This window comes from Sus scrofa, chromosome 7 (genome assembly GCF_000003025.6).
Source record: "Sus scrofa isolate TJ Tabasco breed Duroc chromosome 7, Sscrofa11.1, whole genome shotgun sequence".
NCBI lineage: Eukaryota > Metazoa > Chordata > Mammalia > Artiodactyla > Suidae > Sus > Sus scrofa.
Window position 1 is genome coordinate 24348108 of NC_010449.5, and position 6000 is coordinate 24354107.

The following is a 6000-nucleotide window of genomic DNA, read 5'->3' on the forward strand; positions in this document are numbered from 1 at the left end:
GAAATGTTTTTGTAGTTTCTTGGGATATTTTCTCTGGATATAAACTTTTGACTTGGTAGTTCTTGTCTTTTGGCACTTGAGAAATACTATGCCATTGTTTTCCAGCCTAATGGTTTTTTTTGTTGAGAAATCTGCTGTCATTTGAATAGTTGTTCTATTTTTTTCTTTTTTAATTTCATTTTTTATTATTTTTATTTTTTATTGCTTGTTCTTTTAAAAATGTTTGTTTTTCTCTGTCTGGATGTTTTCAGTCTTTTTTCTTTATCTTTAGTGCTCAGAAATTTGATTATGATATGACTGGGTATGAGTTTCTTTGGGTTTATTGTGTTAGAGGTTGCCTTAGTTTCTTGAATTGTAGGTTTTTCTGTTTTTCACTACATTTGGGAAGCCTTAAGTCATCATTTCTTCCATTTTTTTTCAGCACTGTTTGTCCTGTTCTTTTTGAGATTCTGATGACAAGAATGTTAGTTGTTTTGTTATTTCCCACAGGTGTCCGTGGGTCTGTTCATTTGTTTCTTTGAATCTGTTTTCTCTCAGTTTGGATTGGAGAATTTACAGATTCTTGTGTGATCTCAGTTCTGTTGGTAACCCCATCCAGTGATTTTTCATTTTGGTTATTTTTTTTTAGTTATAAAATTTCCATTTTCTTCTTCAGTTCCCAACCCCACAGATGACTTAATTTTGCATCTACAGCTCAGACATCTTTGAGGTTCTTACCTCTTTATCAATTGCCTGTTTGATGTTTTCTTTTGAATACTGCAAAGACACATCAAACTCAATATATATAAAATGGAAAGACCTCCTAAATGTCTCCATTTCTACCTCCATTTTGCTCTCTCACCACCAGGATACCTTCACCTTTCAATGATTGCAGTACCATCTGACTTGGTCTTCTCCTACCACCTTGGCTCTTCTTCAAACTCTCCTCCACTTGCAGCTAGAGTGATTTTTGGTTCAAAATGTAAATCTAATCATGTCTCATGAAAAACCTTTTGGTGGTTTTCAATTGGCCAAAGACAAAATTTAACATGTCTTAAAATGTTCTACATAGTGTGACTTCTGGCCTGCTTCTCCAACTTTGTTTTGAACTATGTTTCCTATTGCTCTTTGCTTTTCTTTTTGGTTTTGTTTGTTTTTTTTTTTGATTTTGTTTTTGTCTGTCTTTTAAGGGCCGCACCTGGGGCATATGGAAGTTCCCAGGCTAGGGGTCAAATTGGAGCTGCCGGCCTACCAACAGTCATAGCAACTGGGGATCTGAGCAGCATCTGCGACCTACACCACAGCTCATGGCAATGCCGGCTCCTTAATCCAGTGATCAAGGCCATGGATCGAACCTGTTTCTCTTAGATACTAGTTGGGTTCATTACTGCCGAGCCACAACAGGAACTCCCTCAATTCAAGCAATATTTTCTTTCCTTTTTTTCTTTTAAATAAGTCTCTTAAAAATTTCTTTTATTGAAGTGTAGTTGATTTACAATGTTATGTTAGTTTCTGGTGTACAGCAAAGTGATTCAGTTATATTATATATATATATATACATACACACACACACACACACACACACACATACTTTTTCATATTCTTTTCCATTACAGTTAATTACAAGATAATGGATATATAGTTCTCTGTGCTATACAGTAGGACTTTGTTGTTTATTTTATATATAGTAGTTTGTGTCCACTAATCCCGAACTCCTAATTTATCCTTCTCCTCCCCCAGCCCCTTCCCCTTTTGATAATCATAAATTTGTTTTCTATCTGTAAGTCTGTTTCTAGTTTGTAAATAAATTCATTTGTATCATATTGTAGATTCCACAGGTAAGTGATATCATGTGCTATTTGTCTTTTTCTGTCAAGCAGTACTTTCTTTCTTTTTAAGTTTTATTGAAGCATAGTTTAGTTGATTTATAAGGTTGTGATTATGCCTGCTGTACAACAAAGTGATTCCGTCATACATATTCACATATCCATTCTCTTTCAGATTCTTTTCCCACATGGATTATCACAGAATAAAGTAGTATGTTCTTAATATTAAGCTGTCCCTGACTTGGTTGATTAGGTAGAAATCTTCCTATTACAGGTCATTTTAGAATGAAACTAGTTGGAGTTCCTGTCGTCATGGCTCACGAATCTGACCAGGAACCATGAGGTTTTGGGTTTGATCCCTGGTCTCGCTCAGTGGGTTAAGGATCCAGTGTTGCCGTGAGCTGTGGTGTAGGTTGCAGATGTGGCTGGGATCCGATGCTGCTGTGGCTCTGGTGTAGGCTGGCGGCTACAGCTGCGATTAGACCCCTAGCCTGGGAACCTCCATAGGCTGTGGGTGTGGCCCTAGAAAAGAAAAAAAAAAAAAAGAATGAAACTTGTTATATTTGCAATTTTATGTGTTTATTATTGGATTAACATCTTTCCTTTTGAATAAGTTCCATTAGGCATGGACTGTATTTAATTGTGCTTACCATTGCATTTTCAGCACCTAAGGCATTGCCTGGCATATAACCCTAGGCTCTTGATAAATATTTGGCCAATGACTCAGTCAAAAGGAGGAGTAAAGTCTGCAGTTGGAAATATTGGCCTGGATCACACAGAAGCTAAAAAAAAAATGAACTCTATGAGTTGCCGTCATGGCTCAGCAGAAACGAATCTGACAAGAATCCATGAGCATGCAGGTCTGATCCCTGGCCTCACTCACTCGGTTAAGGATCTGGCGTTGATGTGAGCTGTGGTGTAGGTCTCAGATGCGGCTCGGATCCCAAGTTGCTGTGACTGTGGCATAGGCCGGCAGCTACAGCTCTGATTTGACCTCTAGCCTGGGAACCTGCATATGCCGTGGGTGTGGTCTCAAAATACACACACACACACACACACACACACACACAAAGAGCTCTAATTTGGTGCTATGGTTATTATAAAAATTGTCTCAAATATAAGTATTGTAGGGATAGTGTGAAGCCATTATTGATTACATTCCCAAAGTTAGCGTATAGCTTGTCTTTCTCCCTCTGGATTGCTCTTCTATGGATGATGCCTTCATCTTATCAGCTAGCCAGTGGCAAAACTTTGGGGTCATCTTTGAGTTTCTCCATATCATATGCATTCAGTTAGTGGTCAAAGTAGGTTCATTTCTCTTTCAAGATGATTGTCACATCTGTTTCTTTCATTTTGGTCTCATCGCCTCCAAATTAATTTAGGCTCTTGTCTTTTTGTGGCTGTATCACTGATCTCTCTGCCTCCTTTCTCTTTCTGAAAGACATCTCAGCTTATATTTCTATTGCCTATGAAACAAATTAAATAAAAGCTCAAGTCCTTCCACAACCCTGTCTTTTTTTTTTTTTGACCACCCCTGTGGCATGCAGAAGTTCCTTGGCTAGAGACTGACCTCGAGCCACAGCAGGAACAATGCCAAATCCTTAACCGCCAGGCCACCGGGGAACTCCCAGAACCCTGTTTTGAAATTTCAACCTTATTTTCTTCTAATACCCTCAGTGCTTGCCAAATTTCAATTATTCAGATCCCACTATTTTTCATAATTTTTGCCATATCTAAGACAACCTGTATTATTTTTTATGCAATATTTTTCTTTAAATCTTCAAACTTTTTAACTTAGTCTCATTCTAATTTACAATTTCTTCAAAATCATGGGCTTGATGAGGCTGAATATACTTCTTTTATAATTCATTTAATAACAAATATTACATGTTACTGTTAAAATATTTACCCGAGTATCACCTGATATCATCTTATACATTAGTGGTGGTTTGTGGACTATACTTTGGGGAACTTTGCTGTACCCAAATTTCCTGCTCTACTCCCTGCCTATAGAATATATTTTTCATGTCTGATTTTTGTCCCCTCTCTTCTTTTCCCAGTCAATTTAGTAAACATTGTTGTAGGCACTGAGGATTAAGATAATGGTAAGATACAGATTTTTCCTTCAAGGAGTTTATACTCTGTTAGAGGAATCCACAGCCTCAAAGAATATGCAAGTCCTGGAGGATGGGATTAATATGGTGGAATAGAAGGACTGGAGCTCAACTTCTCTCCTAAAAACAACAAAATTTGGAGTTCCTGTCGTGGCGCAGTGGTTAACGAATCTGACTAGGAACCATGAGGTTGCGGGTTCGATCCCTGGCCTTGCTCAGTGGGTTGGGCAGCCAGTGTTGCTGTGAGCTGTGGTGTAGGTCTCAGATGCGGCTCGATCTCAAGTTGCTGTGGCTGTGGCTGTGGCCTATGGCTACAGCTCCAATTAGACCCCCTAGCCTGGGAATCTCCATGTGCTGCAGAAGCGGCTCTAGAAAAGGCAAAAAGACAAAACAACAAAAAAATTTACAACTAAGTGCTGAGCAGTCTTCAACCAAATGGACCAGAAACCTTCAAAAAGATATCCTACTGCAGAAGACAAAGAGGAGGTCACATCAAGAGGTAGGAGGGGCGTTTCGTGATATAACCAACCCCATACCTCCCGCGTGGGAAGCCCCACAGATTGGAAAGTCATGTTCACAGAGTGAGCGTTCTGAGCCCCACATGGAACTCCCACGTGTGGGGATCTGGCACTGGGAGAAAGAGCCCCTGGAGTATTGGCATTGAAGGTGAGTGGGGCTTGTGTGGAGGAGCTCCATGGGACTGGGAGAAATGGAGACCCCATTCTTAAAAGGCACACACGGACTTTCATGTGCACTGGGTCCCAGTGCAAAGCAAAATCTCCATAGGAATCTGGGTCAATCCTGAATGCAGTTCTTGGGGGACCACCTGGGAAAGCAGGGGTGAATGTGGCTTCTTGTGGGGAAAGGACATTGGCAGCAAAGCCTTGGGAATATTCATCAGTGTGCCTTTCTCTGGAGGTGGCCATTTTGGGAAAATCTGCCCCCCCCCCAGCACTGAGAAGCCCCAAGCCAAACAACAATCCAGGTGGGATGACAGCCCTGCCCCTCAGTAAACAGGCTGCCCAAAGACTCCCCAGGCACACACCCACTTCTAATCTCATCCAGAGACAAAGCCCCACCCACCAGAGGGATAGGAATCAGCTCCACCTACCAGTGGGCAAACATTGGTCCCTGCCACAAGGAAGCATACAGCAAGCCACCCCCCCAATACTAACTTCAGCTATAAGGGTGGTGGACAACAGAATTAAGAGAGGCTACATCTCTATTATCTGTAAAAAAAGGTCACCTCACCAAAAAATTACAAAAATGAAAAGGCAGAGAACTATAACTCAGATGAGGGAGAAAGGAAAAACCCCCAGAAAATCAGCTAAGTGATGAGGAGATTCTCAGCCTCCAGGAAAAAGCCTTTAGACTGTTGATGCTGAAGATGATGCAAGATATTTGAAATAAACTGGAGGCAAAGATGGATAACTTACAGGAAACACTGAGCAAAGAGATACAAGATATAAAACTTAAACAAGAGGAGATGCAAAATACAATAGCTGAAATAAAAGATTCATTAGAAGCCACCACCAGCAGAACACAGGAGGCAGAAGAACGAATAAGTGAGGTGGAGGACAGATTAGTGGAAATCATGGATGCGGAACAGAAAAGAGAAAAAAGATTGAAAACAAATGAAGAGAGTCTCAGAGAACCCTGGGACAATGTTAAATGCACCAACATCCATATTAGAGGGGTGCCAGAAGGAGAAGGGGACAGAAAAAACATTCCAAGAGATAATAGCTGAAAACTTCCCTAACATGGGAAAGGAACCACTCATTCAAATCCAGGAAACACAACGAGTACCATATAAAATACACCCAAGGAGGAATACACTGAGACACATATTAATCAAACTGACCAAAATTAAAGACAAAGAGAAAATCTTGAAAGCAGCTAGGGAAAAGAAACACATAACATACAAGGGAACCCCGATAAGGTTATCTGCAGATTTTTCAGCAGAAACTCTGCAGGACAGAAGGGAGTGGCATGATATACTTCACGTGATGAAAGGAAAAAGCCTACTGTATGCAACTGTATGCCAGTAAAACGGAAAACCCTGAACAAATGGACAAATTCTT